The 17,789-nt window shown below is 48.7% G+C and overlaps 2 long non-coding RNA genes across 3 annotated transcripts in view; one reads left to right on the top strand and one right to left on the bottom strand.

Annotated features, from left to right (window-relative positions):
- Window positions 1-8,476, top strand: part of LOC144324577 (uncharacterized) — a 37,485-nt gene extending 29,009 nt beyond the window's left edge. For both annotated transcript variants that reach the window (XR_013390022.1, XR_013390021.1), the window contains exons 2-4: window positions 3,281-3,419; window positions 4,056-4,165; window positions 7,026-8,476. This is a non-coding gene — a long non-coding RNA (uncharacterized LOC144324577). The remainder of the gene's footprint in view (window positions 1-3,280; window positions 3,420-4,055; window positions 4,166-7,025) is intronic.
- The window catches only part of LOC144324576 (uncharacterized), a 62,106-nt gene that overhangs the window by 32,928 nt on the left and 11,389 nt on the right, over window positions 1-17,789 (bottom strand). The window lies entirely within an intron of this gene.

Here is a 17,789-nt window from a genome sequence, read left to right as displayed (position 1 = left end):
GCTGCATGCCAAGTGCCCTCTAGCCACCTTCTGGACAGCATAGATTTATGGAAATAGCACCTAGGTGATCAGAGTAATTGTGACTACGTGAGGGCTCTTCCCATGCTGACCCACTCAAGACAAAAGCCAGCGAGGCCGAGCCTCCAGCAATACCACGGAGTAAGTTTCTGCAGTGGGCTGAGGTCCCTGGTGGGCAGGTAAAGGTGACAACCTAAGAAATCTGAGCTATCACTGTGACCGAGACTTGGATCTGTGGGCTAGGAAGGCTCAGGAAGCTCAGGTTACATATGTATCTTTAAAAGTCACATTCTAGTGACTTAAATGGGCTTTTAATTCTGAGCATCACACAAAAACCATCAGTTGTATCTTGCCAACTGATTGTGATCTTTGTGCTTCAGTTTACCTGTATCATGAATGCTGTGCTCTAGCACCTCTTTCTCATTCAAGCCAATTGTAATTCTTTCTTGTTCCATCTGTTTATTCCTCCCATCCTAATCCAGCTAGCAGAGTAGAATATTTTAATTCTTTTTATTTATTTATGATAGTCATACAGAGAGAGAGAGAGAGAGGCAGAGAGACATAGGCAGAGGGAGAAGCAGGCTCCATGCACCGGGAGCCTGACGTGGGACTCGATCCCAGGTCTCCAGGATCGCGCCCTGGGCCAAAGGTAGGTGCCAAACCGCTGTGCCACCCAGGGATCCCCAAGAGTAGAATATTTTAAAGCTTGTTTCTATAATTTGTACTATAAAAGGTTGGTATACTGAATTATTGTTTCCAACTGCCCTATCCTCCCCTTCTCCCTCATCCAGGACAACAGGTGTCACCTGTGGGAGAATCCCTTGCAAAACCACAAAGCACTGCACAGCTTAGAGGGGATTAAAACAGTCATACATCAGCACTCACTATTGATCATATGAGTCCCATCTACACAGCTTAGAACAGGGCCTGGCACAGAATAAGCTCTCACAAAGTGTTGGCTGCTAAGTTCTTGGAGTACCCCAGCAACTGAGGCACTCAGTTCAGTGGGCATTTAGTGGGGGTCTGCTCTATGCCAGGCCTTGTCCCAGATGCTTGGGAACAACAGGTAACAAATTAGATCCCTAACCTCAGAGAGCCTACATCCTAGCTCGGAAGATAGACAGGGAACAGCAAATATCACAAACATGTAGATTGTGCTGAATGCTAAAAAGGTAAGTACCACTGTTGGAAAGACAAAATTGACCAGGTTAAGGGGGTTGGAAGGATAATGTGGGGGCAGGGGCCTTATAGAATAAGGTGCTTGCTAGTCAGTCTTCACTGAGAAGGCATGAGCTGAGCAGAGGCTCACATAGGTAGGGGCACTTGACTAGAGTGAGAAGCCAGTAGAAAAGCCTTCAGGGAGGGCTGGTGTGTCTGAGGGACAGCAATGGGGCTGGCGTGCCGGGCATGGGGCCAGAATGATGATCAATAGGAAAGGAAATCAGAGACTTCACAAAGGGATAAGGAGTCCTTTGGGCTGGTGTGAGGACTTGAGCTTTCACCCTGAGGAATGGGAGGCCACTACAGGGCTTGGAGCTAAGGGGTGACAGGCCCACATTTCCATTGTACATTGTACGTAGATCACATTGGCTGCTGTGCTGGGAACAGACTGTGGGGGAGGGAGGCAGGAGTAGGAGCAAGACCAGTGAGGAGGGTATTGCAATAATTCAGGCAAGAAATGGTGGTGGCTCAGAACAGGGGCTGGCAGTGGAGGGGCAGGAAGCATCACCATAGAGACCTGCCCCCAAGGCTGTGTGTCCTATCTCCAACTGTGACTGCCTCACAGGCAGACAGGAGGCTTCCCACATCTTTGTGCCCCTTCCCTTGGTAATAACTATTAGTCATTCAGTTGACATCTAAATCAAGTTTGAGGGGCAGCTGCAAGGGAGTCCTAGAGAAAGCTTCTTGGTTACATTCAAATTACCAACAAATCTCAAGCAGAAACAAATATATCTGCAATGGAAGTGTTAATGAACCAAGTAAAACTTTGGAGAAAGGACATCACAGGTTTTCAGTAGAAAAGTATAATTCAGTGAGGAATGGGGCCGGAGGGGAAGGGAGGGGAGGGGGGAGAGAGAAGGAGAAGAAGGAGGGAGAAAGAGACAGACCAGAGAACACAGTTCATGTATTATGCTTCTTTAGCCCAGTAAAGAAATACTCTGCCCACACCTGACAAAAGCCTTACGTCCAAAAGTTGTGTCGACATGGTGTCAGGGAGGAAGAAATTTCCTGTGCCTTTCTAAGTTTCTTCTTAGCTGAACTGACAACTGAATTGACGTGAGACAGATTAACAGAAGAAAATCAAATTTAATTTTGTATGTGTGGGGAATCCACACAGACATGGAAATCCAAAGATAGGCAAAATGAGATGTAGATCCCTCTGAGCTAAGAAGAGGAGCAGGAATCCAGGCATATGAAGAGGAGGAAGGCCATTAGCAGAACTGTGAGAGACATTCTAAAGACAAAATTTTCCCTGTTTTGCACATAGGCTTCTCAGGTAAAATGGAATCTCGGTTCACAGCTCTCTTCCTGATGCAAGTCCTCTACCTAAATTCTTTTTAGGCACTTGAGGGAGAGGTCAAAGTTTTCTCCCGAGTCTTTTGGGCCCTGGTTGTTTCCAGCTCAAAATAATCTACATGCCACTGTGGCTCATCTTGGGGTGGCCTGCCCTCGGCCTCAATAATGACAGTGTTCAACCAGGTGAAATCGTAAACTGGGAAAAAGAAGTCAGAGTGAGCTGGAAGAGACCTTTTATTCAAGCCTAAGGGAAAGAGATCCAGTAAGATTAAAATTTAGAGTTAAGCATTAATAAAGGTAATATATTATACTTAGTTTACTAGTACTTTTTCAAAGTAACAATTTAAAGTCTTAAAGTTTACTTTTTAAGACACTCTATCACTTCCTAATGTTATCAAAAGTTTTTTTAAAAAACAGGGAGTTTTATCTCAAGGGAAGAGAAAAAAGCATGGTTGTGGCATAGGGAAAAGAATAAATGTTGAAATCAGATTTCTGGAATTTTAGCTCTGTTCTGTCATCAGTGCTCTGTGTAACCTCAGGCAAGTCATTTCAATTCTCTGAGCCTCAGTTTTCTCTTCTGTGAAATGAACGGACAAGATTAAATGGTTTTCTCTGGCCCTAACATTGAGTGCATTCTTAATTGAGTGGAGAATGCATTTTTTCTTCTTGATTAACATCTCTAATGGGCTCCCTGACAGTGTGAAAGCTGAGGTCAAGTCTTAAGCAAGGCATCCCTTATCTACAGGTCATAGATCCTGACGAAGGGCAAACAACGCATCACCCTGAGAGCTGGATTTGCAAACTGAACCCACAACGTGGCAGTGAGTGGCCCAACTCAAATGGGTAAGGAGTCGAACACAGACCCTGGCTACATCACAGCTCAGGTGAGCTTGGCCTTTGCCTCTCCCTGGAACGTTTTATGTCTCACCATTTAAATATTCAATAAGTGTTGGTGAAGACCTGGCCTGGGACACAGAATATGGGACTTAAAATATGCCATCAAAGCCTGTCTTCAAGCTTTGATAGCATATTTTAAGTCCCATATTCTGTCAACTGTCAGCGTCACTAACTGAGCACACACAGGTGCCAAGCCATGTGCTGCATGCCAAGACCCGGCCGTGAGCAAAGACTAATGCAATCCCTGCCTGGTGATACTCACCGTCCAATGGGGGAAAGCAGACATTAAACAACAGCTATGAATAATTTATTCCAAGATTCTGAGCATGCAGAGTGCTGTAAAAAGAAATTCCGGAACCACAGAAGCATTTAGTAAGGTGCCTAATTTAGTCCCCTAGGCTGGAGAAGTGATATTTAAGATGACCCTCAAGGATGAGTTGGAGTTAGATGAAGAGAGAAAAGAATATTCTGAATGGTGAGAACAGCGTGAGGAGGAGGGAATAGGACCCCTCTCTTGGACTGCCATCTCATCATGCCCCTGTGTTTACCTCAGGTTCCAACTGGGATTTAGAGGGATAAGGGCATTCATTCATATGTTCATTCATTCATTCACTCACATACAGGTACTATGTTCCTGTTATGTGCCAAGAAACAGTGACGAACAAGCAGACCCTCTCCAAAAAGACTCTGCTTTAATGGAATTTACATTCTAGTGGAGAAGACAGACAAATGTGTAAGTAAAATACGATGGTGATAGGTATGGAGAAGAATAAAGTGTGTCTGCTCTGGGAGTAGAGAGCGAGGTGTTATATAGGAGGAGGTCAGGGAAGGCCTCAGTGGAAAGATCTAGAAAAGTGGAGGAGGTGAATCTTGTCATCCTCAGGGAAAAAACATTCCCTGCAGACAGAACAGCACTTGCAAAGGCCTTGAGCTGGGAGTGCACCTAACAGCCTTGAGGAAAAGCAAGGAGACCAGAGGGCCAAAGCAATGTGAGCAAGTGATGGTACGAGGCCATGGATTCTGGATATATTTTGAAGGTAGAACCTGTAAGATTCGCTCATCGATTGGATGTGGGGCATCAAAGCAAGAGACAGCAAAGAGGAAACCAAGGTTTCTGATCTGAGTGTCTGGCAAAATGGAGTCTCCACTTACCCAGATGGGACAAATGGTAGGAGGAGCAGGTTTAACAGGAGAAATCAGGAGTTTGTTTGGGGACAGGCTATGTGTGGGACCCCCCCACCCCCACCATGGACATCCAGAGGGGAGGAGAGGGGAAGGTTCAAGAAGAGGCTCAGCAGGAGGCACCAATAACGTGGGAAGGAAAGTTAAGAGACTAAATCCTAAGAGTTGTCTTTACAAGAAAGACATCTTTTTTCCTTTTTCTCTTTCTTTCCTTTTTATCATACCTGTAGGAGTAGATGGATGGTAGCTGAACCCACTGTGGTCATCGCTTCACAGTGTTGCATGAGTCCAACTGCCATGTTGCATGCCTTAAACTGACACAGTAATGTGCACCAATTATTCACCAATAAAACTGGGGTAAGAGTAATGTAGGAGTTGTCCAAAATTTAGAGCCAGGAGAATAGATGGGGTCACCTATGGAGTGAGGGTAGGTTGGAGAAGAGAGGGGTCACTGGTGGCCTCCAACACTGAGGAAGAACCTGAAAAGGAAGCTGTGCTCAAAGTTATCTTGAGGGAGTCAGTATTACTCTTTACCAGCTTTTCCCTAATCCCCCTGCCCTGTAGCCTCCTCCACACTCAGTGCCTGCTGTGTGCACACACACACGTGCACATGCACACTTTCATGTACACTAACATAATTGCGGGCCTCCCGGAGCTCTATGCCTTTGACAGGGGCTGGAAGAGTGTGGACCATCTTCCCCAGCCTCGCTGCAGGAGGGACAGGTTGGGACAGGGACCAGGAAAGCTATGTTCCCGAAGGTCAGCACCCTGCACTGTTATTTTGGAATTCCCTTCATATTGTTGATTCTACTGATCACTGATAATGCCCACCCCATGGGAGAATGAATGAGAGAAGAGATTTCCTATGTACGTTTGTAGCAATATAAACTCGAAAAGTAGTGCTTGATTTTTGAAAAACAGACAAACAAAAACCAAACCATAGGACCCTCATACCAAAGGAATGAATGAGTCATTTCATCCATGCTTCTGCCTCTGGGGACACCTGATCCTGTCCCAGGTGACAAGGTTTTTGTCGACTCTCCTCCTGGGATCTCAAAGAGCGGTCAGGCAGGAGAGTTCTGGTGGTCCTGACCCTCTGCCCCATGCCAGCCATTGGCCATAGACTTGGCCATCTTCACTTTTATGCAGTTCTTTCCATGGGTTAAGGCCAATTTCTCTTGTCTTGTCATTTCATATAAAGAGCCTATCGAACGGTGGCTAGCGATTCAGTCATCCTCCCACTGGCTGTCCACAGTGGAAGATCATATAGGACATTACTTGCTCTCCTGTCTCCAGTGTCCTCAGGTTCCAGCAGCACACGAAGTGGATAGATTAAAGGGTCACTGGCAATTTTATCCCTAGTGATTTGCTGAAGGGTGAGGACTGCCCAGTGTAACAGCCAATGGGGCCATTCCTTGAGAAAGCTGGGGAGGACTAGAAAGAGGAGGTGGGCCATCCCTCTGTGAAGAAGCCACAAAAGCAAGTGCTCCAAATGAACCCCAGAGACTGGAGAAACCAAATTGATGCAATCTATTATTAGAAGAAAGTCAGACACAGCAAAAATGAGCAGCGAGGGAGCCCAGATGCTAAAATGTCTCCTCCTTTGATGTCCCATTAGAGCCCCCATTTTGTATAACCGCCGTGTGTCTATACGGCAGGGATTCTGGGAGCTGGGAACAGCTGACAGAGGTGTCAATAAGCCAATTTGTGGCTTGCTAGAGAGCCACACTTGTTTATCGGCATTTAATGAGACAAGACATTGATGTTAACATGGTGGGAGGGAAGTTGCCTGGACCAATAGTATCCCTTGCTGAAAATTAATTTAAACCCTTTTCTCTGTGCCAGAAGTGATAGAGGTAATTCATTACCAAAGTGTTGAAATGCCACTGAAAATGAGCTAGGGTAATGGGGAAGAGTCATCAGCAGCTGAACAAAATCCCAATTTAGCTTTCTTTTGGTAACCTCTTGTGAATGAGAGGTCGTGAAATAATATGCTTTATGGTGGGGAATAAAACAACAGGGTTTCTTTAACTTGGGTGATGGGGAGGGGTGCGGGGCTGAGAGGCAAAAGTCGCTTGCACAGAGTTTTGGGAAACCAGAAAGCTGCTGTCTCCAGAGCTGAGCTCACAGCCACTCTGTCCTGACGGAAACCAAACAGTCTGTGTTTCAGACCTGCTGGCTGGAAGAATCCAGGGTCTTGGCAAAGCCAAGCTTTTTGATCAATATTCTGCAAAATCGTTGTTGGGAGCATTTACAGCGTTTGTGCTCCGCACCAGGTTGGCACAGCATCACTCATCTCTGTGGTCCCCACGTCTCATTTAGCACTCACTGTGGTGCCTGACCTGGAGATGGAAGTGGTTTCTGTTTCCCACTCCTTGCAGTGTATTTCTTCTGCCGCTTTATTTTCCCAGGAAGATTCCAAGCATGAAAACTCTAACTCATCAGAACCTAACCACAACCAAGACTGAAGTAATCATCTGGCTCCATGCGAATTCTTCCCATTCTTTACCTACCGCTTTCCACCCAGGAGAAGATGGAGAGGCAGTCACAAGGCCAAGCTACTCCGGGCTGACAGGGTCCTCGTCAGAGTCCCCATCACCTCATCTGTTTTCCCCCAAAGCCCGCTGGGCTTCCAGGCGGAAGGCTCTGAACCCAGCTTGAGCAGACTAGGGGAGGGGAGAGGGGCTCTCCTGCAGAGCTTCCAGGGGTGGAGCCTGATTCTAAGGTCTGGCTGCTGTCTGCAGGCTTGTGTCACCAACCCAGATTTGTCACCCCTTCCTCTCCATGCCCTATGCTTTGTGATTTTGCAGTCCTCCCCATGATGGAGTGCAGCGTATTTCCCCACTTGTTAACTTTGTCTTTTGATAATGTGACAGTTCTGAGCCTAGGTTTTAAGAGGCCTTGTGTGTGTCTGCCCACCTCCAGGTGCCTCTACCCTCTCCACTGACCCAGGAGGAGGCTGAGAGGTACATGGTGCAAAGCTGCATCCCAACTGTCCAGCCAAGTCTGGCCAAGATCAGCTGGTTACAGGTGACCCACAAACCAATGAACTCAAAAAGTTCTTACTACTGTATACCACTGAATCCAAAATTGGAGTGGTCTGATATGGTATGCAGCAATTGCAATTGGTAATGGCCCATTTACAACCAGGAAAGAGATCCATGTATACAAGTAGACCAATCCTCTGGAGGGAAGGGCTGAGGAATTATCTAAAAATCATCTAAAATTAAGAGTCGGGTAGGTTTCCCAAGTGTATGCCCTTCTTAGAGTGGAGGGCCACTGCCCAGGGACCAAGGCCTCTCTCTGCCTCCGCCACCTGGGCCACCAGTTGAAAGCCTTCATTTCACATGGCAAAGCCCTGATGAGACATTCCCCATCTCTTTTCTCATCCTCCTGGCCTCTAAAAAAAGAAAAAAAAAAATCAAAACCACCACCATCTATCTGTTAGGGACTCTCTTCAAACAATGGTTTTTGAACCTGCCTTAGACTCCTTATAGCATTCGTGATCGGGACAGGCTCCCGTGTGAATACTTCCGTGGGCCAAGGGCCAGAGACATGGGAGACTCCTCATTTAGGGGGCAGTCAGCTGCCGGGAGATCCTGTTTTTTTTTGTGCCACACAGGCCAGCATCCCCACTGGCCCCAGAGGGGCCAAAGCTTTCATAATGTGAGCACAGGTCCCAGCAGCTTAGATGTGAGCTGTTTGGGGATAAATAACTGGATTATTCATTCTTCTGTTCATGAAAGGCCAGTGGTCTGACGTTTCTACTGGTCATGGTTGGCATATAGAACAGAGCCTCATTTTTCCTGCTGTTCATATAAATGGACTCACCCTGCCCAGACTCCCTGCTGTAAATGTGTGATTAAAGGATTATAAAGGTGATGGAAATAGTAATCACGTCTGTTTTTAGACAGAGCCTTCCCTCGAGGGGCCCCAAATGGCTGTGTTCTTATTCATATCTGCGAGGAAAGGGAACCTAAGGGGTACTTTTACAGATGGGCCAACAGACCCCCAGAAAGGGTCAGATAGCAATGCCCCCAGGGAACTCAGCTCATCAGTGTCCAGCTTTGATCGTGGGTGGGGGAGGGGCGGTCGCTGTCAACACAGTGTAGAGCCTGCAGACAACCTGACAGCCACAGCCCTGGGTCACTCGGACTGAGCTTGGAATTGGGACTTCTGGAGAGGAAGGACCCAGGAGAGCGAGGCAGGGCCCCGGCGCCGAGGAGCTGGGGGTGGGCAGGGTACCAAGGGAGTGGAGCCTGGCACTAGAACCAGGCTGAAGTCCCCCTGCCGCTGAGTCAAACAGGGAACAGCCAGATCAGCCAGTACCAAGTCACCAAAATCACCCGTTACACTCATCCTCTGGAAATCGAAGTCTGGTTCCAGCAACCAGCTCAGGAGTGATGTGCTCTGGGAGGCAGGTGAGGGAGGTGTGGGGCAGGACACAAAGGGAGGTGTGGGGCAGGACTCAAAGTCCATTTCATTCAAGTTTCAGAAGGTCACAGGGGCCTGGGGTCACCCCCAACTGAAAGCTGCGTTCCCTATAGAACCCACGAATAGAGCAAGTTGGGTGCCAGGACAGGGCTGGGGTTCCAGCCCCCACCACACCGCTGCCCTGCTGCAGGATTTAAGGGAGCAGCCTACTCTGGCCTGGCTTCAGGTTCCCCAACCCCAGAAGAGGCCAGTATCCCCAACTGCCTCCCTCCCACCCTTGTTATGAAGAATACACGGAACAGCACGGAAGCAAGGTGTTGTCAGTATTAGCACTGCCCTGACATGGGTAGTGCCTCCACTCTCAGTGGAATTTCCTGAGGCTAATTTGCCAGTTTGAGGACTTAATCAGTCCTTTTACTCCTTTTCCCTAATTCCCCAGTCCTGGACACTTCCTTTTCCAGAACCCCCTAGCAGGGGCTACAGTTGTCTTAGAAACTTGTGCAATAAGGAGCCATACATAGCACGTGAGAAAGGGTGGGAGAGCTCTGGGTCATCTGATGATCTGATTTAGTTTATTTATTTATTTATTTTTTTAATTTTTATTTATTTATGATAGTCACAGAGAGAGAAAGAGAGAGGCAGAGACACAGGCAGAGGGAGAAGCAGGCTCCATGCACCGGGAGCCCGACGTGGGATTCAATCCCGGGTCTCCAGGATCGCGCCCTGGGCCAAAGGCAGGCGCCAAACCGCTGCGCCACCCAGGGATCCCGATCTGATTTAGTTTAGAGACATGAGCACTAATGCACACATGGGAGATGTTCTGTATTCCAGGTCACACACCTAGTTAATGGCTGGGCCAGAAAGCACAGTCAGGCACAGAGTGCCACATCACTTCATGTTCATCTCTACAATTATTCCAACCATAGCATGCTTTCACAAAGCCATCCACGTTGCTACTTATCAACGACTTTATGAGGTTTGGGATGGGAAATAATGCGGGTTGAAGAAAAAGGAAGTCACAGCTAATGTCACAGAGGACATTTTTAAATGATCTCATGTCACCTTAAATGCCTCCTCTTCCAGGAAGCCAACACTAATGAGGGGTCCTTCCCATGTTCTCACGGTATCCCCTTATATGTTGTCCTTACCCTGTGTGCTAAACCAAAAGTACTTCTTCACTTGTCTCTCCTTCTAGAGGAGATGGGCCTAAGGATACGTTCTATAGCTTTCCTAAAGTAGAATCCACAGTATTTCACATTTAGTATATGAAGCTGAAGATTTCATTATAGCTCAGAAGTCATGGTGATGTTTCTTAGGTATTCCCGATTTCTTTGGGTCCACGGGCCCCAAGGGTCTTGGGCTGAGAACCGAAAATACAAAACAAAACAAAACAGAAAAACCCCTTAGTTTTCATCCCAGTTGCATTATTTACAGTCTCTATGATTTTGGCCAAGTCACTTACCCTCTTTAAACCCCAGATTTGTCATCTCTAAAAAATGGGCTGTCTATGGAAAGCAATTAGTCGACAGCCATCAAATTTACAAATGGACAGAGCCTTTGACCAGACAATTCCACTTCTGGAAATTTATCTTCTGAAAACTCGCATATCCTGCAGATACACTTGCCCACAAGTTATTTGCTGCAGCATTACTCGTAAAAGTTAAAGGTTGGAAAGACTTAATGTGGGCTTGGTGAATAAACTAGTTTATATCACAGAATACTACGTCGCCACAGAAAGAATGATGTAGGTCTGTATATACTTATATCAAATAATCTCCAAAATATGTTATTGGGTGAAAGGATTCAAGATGCATAACAGTGTGTAAAGCAGACTTTCCATTTGTGTATAGGAGGGAAAGACTATATACAATTTGCTTGTATTTGCATAAAATATCTCCGGAAGGTTTCTCAGGGAACCAGTGATTCTTGGTTGCACCAAGGGAGAAGATGTGGATGGCTGTGGGCGGAGAAGAGGGGCTTTCCACTGCACAGACTTTAGGACCATTTGAATCTCAAACAATGTAAAAATAAATATCTTAAAAGAACGCAAAAAGAAAGAAAAATGAATAAAGTTCCCACCCACTCATGCTTCTGTTATGGGAAGCATATGTGATAATGTCTATGAAGGTAGATGTCAGCTGCAGGGTCTGTCATGGGGAAGGGGGCGATCTCTTGCTGTTCCTAGGCCCCCAGCCACCCCTAGTCTCTAAACTTGAAGTGGATAGCTGTTTTCCAACCAAGATCCTGTCCCAGTCACCCGTAGCAGATTCACAGCATAGCTGTCCAGGACTATTTACATAAAATATTTCTACTCTTCATCACCAGAGCTCTCTGCTGAGGCCTAGAGGGGCAAGGCTCTTCCAGGAGAGTCTAGGACTGAAGACTGAAGCCCCATCACACCAAGGTCTGTGGTTAGCTAGCCTGCAGGACTCACCCTTCTTCTAATACTGAGCAAACCCACGTGGGCCTTACAGCTTCACCATATATGCAGGTTGTGGTGACATGGAGCCCAGGGGACACAGGAAATATTGTTCCCAGAGCTGAAGCAGTTTCTTTGTCTCCTTTATATGCATACTAGCTTCTAAGGTTTCATTGCTTCGGCATCAGGAGGGAGAATCCACCTTAGGGAAGATAACTCTGAGCTACTATGAGGGCTCACTTTATTTCGAGTTAACTAACTGACTTGATATGAAAACAACCACTGACTCTAAATCCCTTCCCCAGTGACACCTGGAATCACCATTTGCCACTTATGCATTAAACATTGTCATCAACGTGCAGCTCTTCTCTTTAAATTTAAATGTTTCTGGCGAGGGTAATATCATTGGAAAAATTAGCTTAGAAGTACATTCATTCATTGGTTCGATTTATTATTGAGAGTTTATTCATGCCAGGCATGAACTCTACCTAGCTGGGCACATGGACAAGTAAGACAATCACTGACCTTAACAATAAATATCATAGCGATGATGACGATGATGGCTAACACTTTCTGGGTGTCGCTCATGTGGCAAAGGTACTCTTCTCATCTCTTTGTTTTAGGGTTTGTTTTTTTTTTCAAGATTTTAAAATTTATTTTAGAGGAGGAAGAGACAGAGAGAACAAGCAGGGGGAGGGGCAGAGGGAGAGAGAATCTCCAGCTCACTCCCCGTTGAGTGCAGAGCACGGACGACCCAGGCCTCAATCCCACGACCCTGAGACCGTGACTTGAGCCAAAACTAAGTGTCGGCCCCTGAGCTGACTGCACCCCCTCATGTTCCCTCTTCTCACCTCTCTGTATGCATTTGTGTCGGGTCCCTGTAACACATGTGCGGCAAGTAATGTTAATCTCTGTTTGCTGGATGGGGAAACTGAGGCACAGAGATGTTAAGTAACTTGTCCAAGATCACGCAGTGGCTAAGTGAGCTGACATATGCACTTTTTTCCCTAACGGATACATTTTATAGAAGAAGCAAGTAGCCAGGAGTTGAGGGCCTGTGGTGTGCAGGGAGGAGCAATGATCCAGGATGACATCCCAGGCCATCCTCAGGTAATTCCTGCCCTGGCAACGCTAGGAAGATCTCAAGGCTACAAAAGACTTAAGGAGACCAGAGAGCAATAAGTGGAAGGGACCCCAGCAACGGTGACTGGTACGTCCAGTAACACAGAAGAGGCCACAATAAAGAAAAGTTCTGGGCTGGGTCAAGATCCTCGGAGTTGCAAAGAAAGTAACAAGAGGCCTGGGGGCCCTCAACCCAGAGAGCAAGGGACACAAGAGAAATCAATCTTGCCTTTGGCTGCACTGTGGGAGTTGAGTGAACTCGCCAGGAAGGACAAAGGATCCAGCCCCCTGAGGAGTCAGCCAAATGGGGAAGCAACACAGAAATGGCCTCCCAAATCCTGCATCATGCTCCAAGGTCGAACTCAGCCAAGTTATAGGGAATTGGGAGCATGAGGCCTCGGGCCCAGCTGAGTGCCCGGGTCTCCTCCTAAGTGGCTCTGAGTGGAAGTGACGTCCAGGCCACAGACACAGCCCAGCACAGAGCAGAGTTCACTTGGGGGCGGGGCACTTCTCCTGCTTGCTCCCTCCGCGAGCACATTTCTGCATGTCCTCCCTCCTGAAAGTGCCCCCCAGGACAAGGAAGGGAGCCCTGGATGACAAATTCCTTCCCTTTCTAAGTTTCCTGTGAGTTCTCCAGGTTAAGCGAAAGCCAGCCTCCCTCCCTCCAGGCTGGATCTTCTAGGAATGGGGAGTCTAGAAGGATGGAGTCAGGGAGAGCCTGGGGATTGCAACTCAAACAGACTCGCTGGTCACCAGGTCACAATCAGAACCAGGTCGGTCTATGGCACTCATTTGGGGTCTGGGTGTGGAGCAGGGAGGAGGAGCTTCAGTCTATCCTAGAAGAAAATGAAGCCAGTTTTTTTTTTCCTCCCTGATTAGCATTTTTATTGCGTCCCTCCTATTTGCTCTGCTGTCCATAATTAAATACTGCCCATGGTGTCTCGTCTATCTTTGTAATGTTCTCTTGGACACCGATGAATTGGATTTTCTTTATGGACTCGCTCCACTGATAGAAAATAAGACTCAAGTTCTGAGCCTCCCCTGGCGGGGTGGGTCAGCCCACATGGGGCTGGGGTTGTCTAGTATTGAGGTCAGGAGCCTCCGCAGACTATCTCAGAGGCTGTGATCTGAGATCTTGGAAGGAAAATGAAAAAAGCACCGGGTCTCCTTGTCCTCAGAGCAGCTCCTGTGAGAGATGCCCCGGGCTATAAGGCAGCTGCCTTTTCGGTGCAGGGAAGGGGGTGGGGGAAGGCCTGAGGCCCAGTGGCTGGCAATGACTCCAGTTCAGGAGGGAAGGATGGGCAGACGTATGAGGCTCTCGAGGAGGGAGGCTGGACTTTTGGCTGGGAGTCCAGTGGGTTCTGAGGCTGGTTCTAGCCCCGTACTCCCCTCTGCCTAACTCACCCTCATCCCTTCATGTGACCCATAGTCACAATCTTCAGGCCACACTCCTCTCATCTCGTCAAATTCCAAGCCCTCTTTGGCTGCCCATCTCTTGCCAGCCCTCAGGCTCCCTCTCCCCCTTCCTGTGTCCCGAGTAGAACCCACCCTATTTCCAAGAAGCTGTCTTATCTTCTCCACCTTTACCTGCCCCGCTGCTCTTTCACCAAAGCCTGGCTTTCTCTCTTTGTGTCCAACTTGGGCCACGCTGGAGAGTGGATGAATTTGCATCTGAACCTCCTCAGGTGGAGGCTTATCAATCTAGACCTTAGATTCGGTGCTTCTCAAAAGACGGTCCCTGGACCAGCAGCAGCAGCAATCTGTGCTGCGGAGCTTGTTAGAGGTGCCGGTGCCCAGGCTCGGCCCCCTACCTAGGGGGTCGGAACTCTGGTCTGTGGCCCCAGCATCTTGCTTTGACGAGCCTGCCTACTGCACGTGTGGGTTTGGGAGCCACTGCTCTAGACAGCTGTCCCACAACTTTCTCTCAGCAGCACCCTGTGCACACCACCTGCGTACTGCCTTCTCCTGCCATCCATGGACTCCAGGTCACCCCTGGCCTCCCCGGAGGACGCTGGCTGCCCTGCCTCAGACCACTCCCCGAGGAGTGCTGTTGGCCTCCCCCCGTGTCTCTGCTCCTTGCCTTCTCCCTGGACAACGTCATCTTTGTTCTCAAAGTCAGCTGTCACCTCTGTGCTGGCGACCCCCACATGCCCATTTCTAACAGCAGCTCCGTCTCAGGTGCTAGCAATGTACCTCCTTCTGTGTGGCAGCCTTTGCCTTGGCTTTCCCCTACCCAGCTGCACTGGGCTCCTTGTTTCGACCAGTCCCCGCCCTGCCTCTCCTCTGTGCTCCTCTGACCCGCTCCCTTCAGCTGCTGTCCCTCCCTCCTGCACAACCTTCTCCACAAATTCTGGGGGCCCCCTTCTTGGCTGGCCCGTGGTCACTGCTAACTCAGCACCCTAGTCCAGCGCCCCCGCTGTCGCCCACCATCTCCCCCTTCTACCCTCTCTTCTCGCTGCTGCCGGAGGGTCTTTGCTAAAACATAGCTTTTGCCGTGACGGAACCCCATGGCCTTCAGGATGGGACCCCAGCTGGGCTTTCTGTCATCTGGCCTTTCCTGCTGGGGTTCTCGTGGTCGTCCTGGCTTGGCTGCTGCTCCCACCACTACACTTGCTGCTCATTCTCATATTTCACACTTCGGTGAACTTGCGCACGCTCTTGTCGTTGCACAGAAGGGCTTTCTGTCTTGAGAATTCTTTCTCAGTCTTGAACATGCAATTCAGTGCCCCTGCCTTGGGCGCACTCTTCCCAGCAGCCCCTCCCTCTCCTCCCCACTCTGGGCCCCCAGAATGCACTGCTCTTGCCCTTTTATAGGATGTACCCTTTGTAGTGTTCATTTGTCACGCCCCCTAGGTCGGGAGCCCCTCAGAAGTGTCTGCTGTGCCTTGGTCACCATTGCTGTCCCAGTACAGAGGGCAGAGTATGATTCCCAGCACGCCGAAGGAGCTGTATACACCCTCCTTTTGCTCACTTTGCTTGGCTATTACTTGAAAGACCAAGCCCTGCACACATACAATCACCCATCATCTTCTGTGACCTTCTTTGCCTCACCCCCTACCACCCAAGCCCAGTGCTGGTGGTCTGAGGGAGGAGGGCCTATCACTCTCACACAATCTTCAGGCAGCTCTCTGATGGCTTCTACCCTTGGCATTCACCTTACATGTCAATGTCTCTTGTGCATTAGCATGGTGGAGAAAACAAGCACGAGGTATCCCTCGGGTCCTGCCTGGGGATGGTCCCCTTCCCCTTGCAGCTCAGCCTCATGACACTCCCTCTGACAGAGAAAGGAGAAAAGAGGAATTTCCCACAATGCTAACCTACTGGCCATTCTCCTGATATCTCATACTGGCAGCCACATGGACATGTGCTGTGGCCCTGGGTTCTGAGCTGCTTCCAGAGAGACCCCTGTGTCCAGAGACAAGCAGCAGGGCCTAGAATATAGCTGGCTCCTGGTGGGTGTTTGTTGAATGAATAACAAAATGCTGAGGAACAGAAGATCCTCTCAGAGTGCCCCTACTTGCCTCATGTTGCCTCTCCTTGCCTTTATGGCCTAACTAAGTCTCTGCCGAGAGGAGCCAGGCAGCAAAGAGGAAGATGGAGAGGGTCTTGGAAGGAACAATTTTTCCATGATTCTCTCCTCTGCTTCTGAAGAGGATCTCTGGATCAGGAAAAGTACGCTGGCTCCCCAGGCCACCGAGCCCTCCTCCTTCTTGCCCTCAGCCCCAGGCTTGTGCCCTTCCAGACTACAGGCAAAGGGAGGTAGACAGATAGCATGGATACAACTTTAAGTGAATTCAATTACTATAGCAACCAAAACCACCAGAACGGAGATCAGGCTCCAGACAGCAGTGATCCAGGCATCTAAGAGAGGCAGTGATCCAAAGGCCATCACTCTGAGACTAGGGGCTGGGTGTGGGGTGGAAGAGGCGCACCTCTGCTCAGCAGGTGCTCTGTACTCAGCACCCCCAACCCCCTTCACCTGTACTTTCTGGGATTCCCAGGGCTCTAACCTGTCGAAGAGCAGATACCCATCCCTTCCTAGAGCTGGAAAGGCCTAGAAAAGGTGTGGGAGTTAAAGCAATGAGCAGGGGTTGCTGGCCTCTCATTCTTTCCTGTGTCCTTCCATGGACGGCAGGGTACTGGTCTGCTTTCTGCAACCTCTCTGCAGAGTGGCCTTTAAGAGCAGGAGCTCTGGGGCAGACTGTTTGGTTTCAAATTCCAGTTCTGCTCGTGATCTTGAGCAAGTTGATGAATGTTTCTTGGCCTTGGTTTTTCTCATCTGATAGATGGTGATCTGTTTCCTTAGAGTGCTATAAGGGCTTAAAAATAAGAATGGATACAAGGCCTCAGCACAACAGTCTGCATATACGAAATGCCAGGCAAGAGTCCGTTGTCACTGTGTCACTGCTCTCATTATTAATTCCATGATGATGATGATGATGATGGTGATGGTGATGGTGATGATGATGGTGATGATGATGCGGATGGTGTTGGTAATGGTGATGATGATGGTGATGATGGCAACTCCAGCCCCCCTGACCCTTGTCTATTTCTCTGCTATGAGCACCACCTTTGACAGGTAGAGGGGCTCAGCCTGAGTGGGGAGGCAGAGAAGATTCCCAGGAGGCTGACAAGCTGGGTCATGGTAGTCAGTCCCCTCCTACTCCAGAAGCCCATCAGAATCCCAGGGGGATTGCACAGCCCACCCAGCAAAAGACTGAAGGCCTTGCTTTCTGGGGGCTTCATCTGGACCTGCCAACTGGGGTCAGCATGGAGAATCTTATTTGCCCCAAAGATGTTAAACAAATCTGTGATCCTCAGCACCCCCAAAAGTTTTTGCTTTTCCTAAGGGGGGAACATTCATCTCTAAAATGGGGATCAAAATAAAGGATGATTTATTAGAACTGCTCCAATGATAGACCAGCTCATGTAGAACTGAGGGCAAATGGAGGCACAGACTTTGCTACTCCCATCTCCTGTGTGTGTGTGTGTGTGTGTGTGTGTGTGTGTGCCTGTATGGGCTTCACTTCTCAGGCAGCATATGAGTACATGGAGGGCACAGGTGATCCTCTTTAAGGATGTGAAGAACTTGGGACCTGGGTTGGAGATGGTGGGTCTGGTTTACCTACAAGGGCTGTGGGGCTGTGCTCATTCCTTCCAGAAACAGTTTCTGAACACTGGTGATGGTCAGATGTTGTCC

This window comes from Canis aureus, chromosome 12 (assembly GCF_053574225.1).
Source record: "Canis aureus isolate CA01 chromosome 12, VMU_Caureus_v.1.0, whole genome shotgun sequence".
Classification (NCBI taxonomy): Eukaryota; Metazoa; Chordata; class Mammalia; order Carnivora; family Canidae; genus Canis; species Canis aureus.
This window is presented reverse-complemented; position numbering and strand designations above follow the sequence as displayed.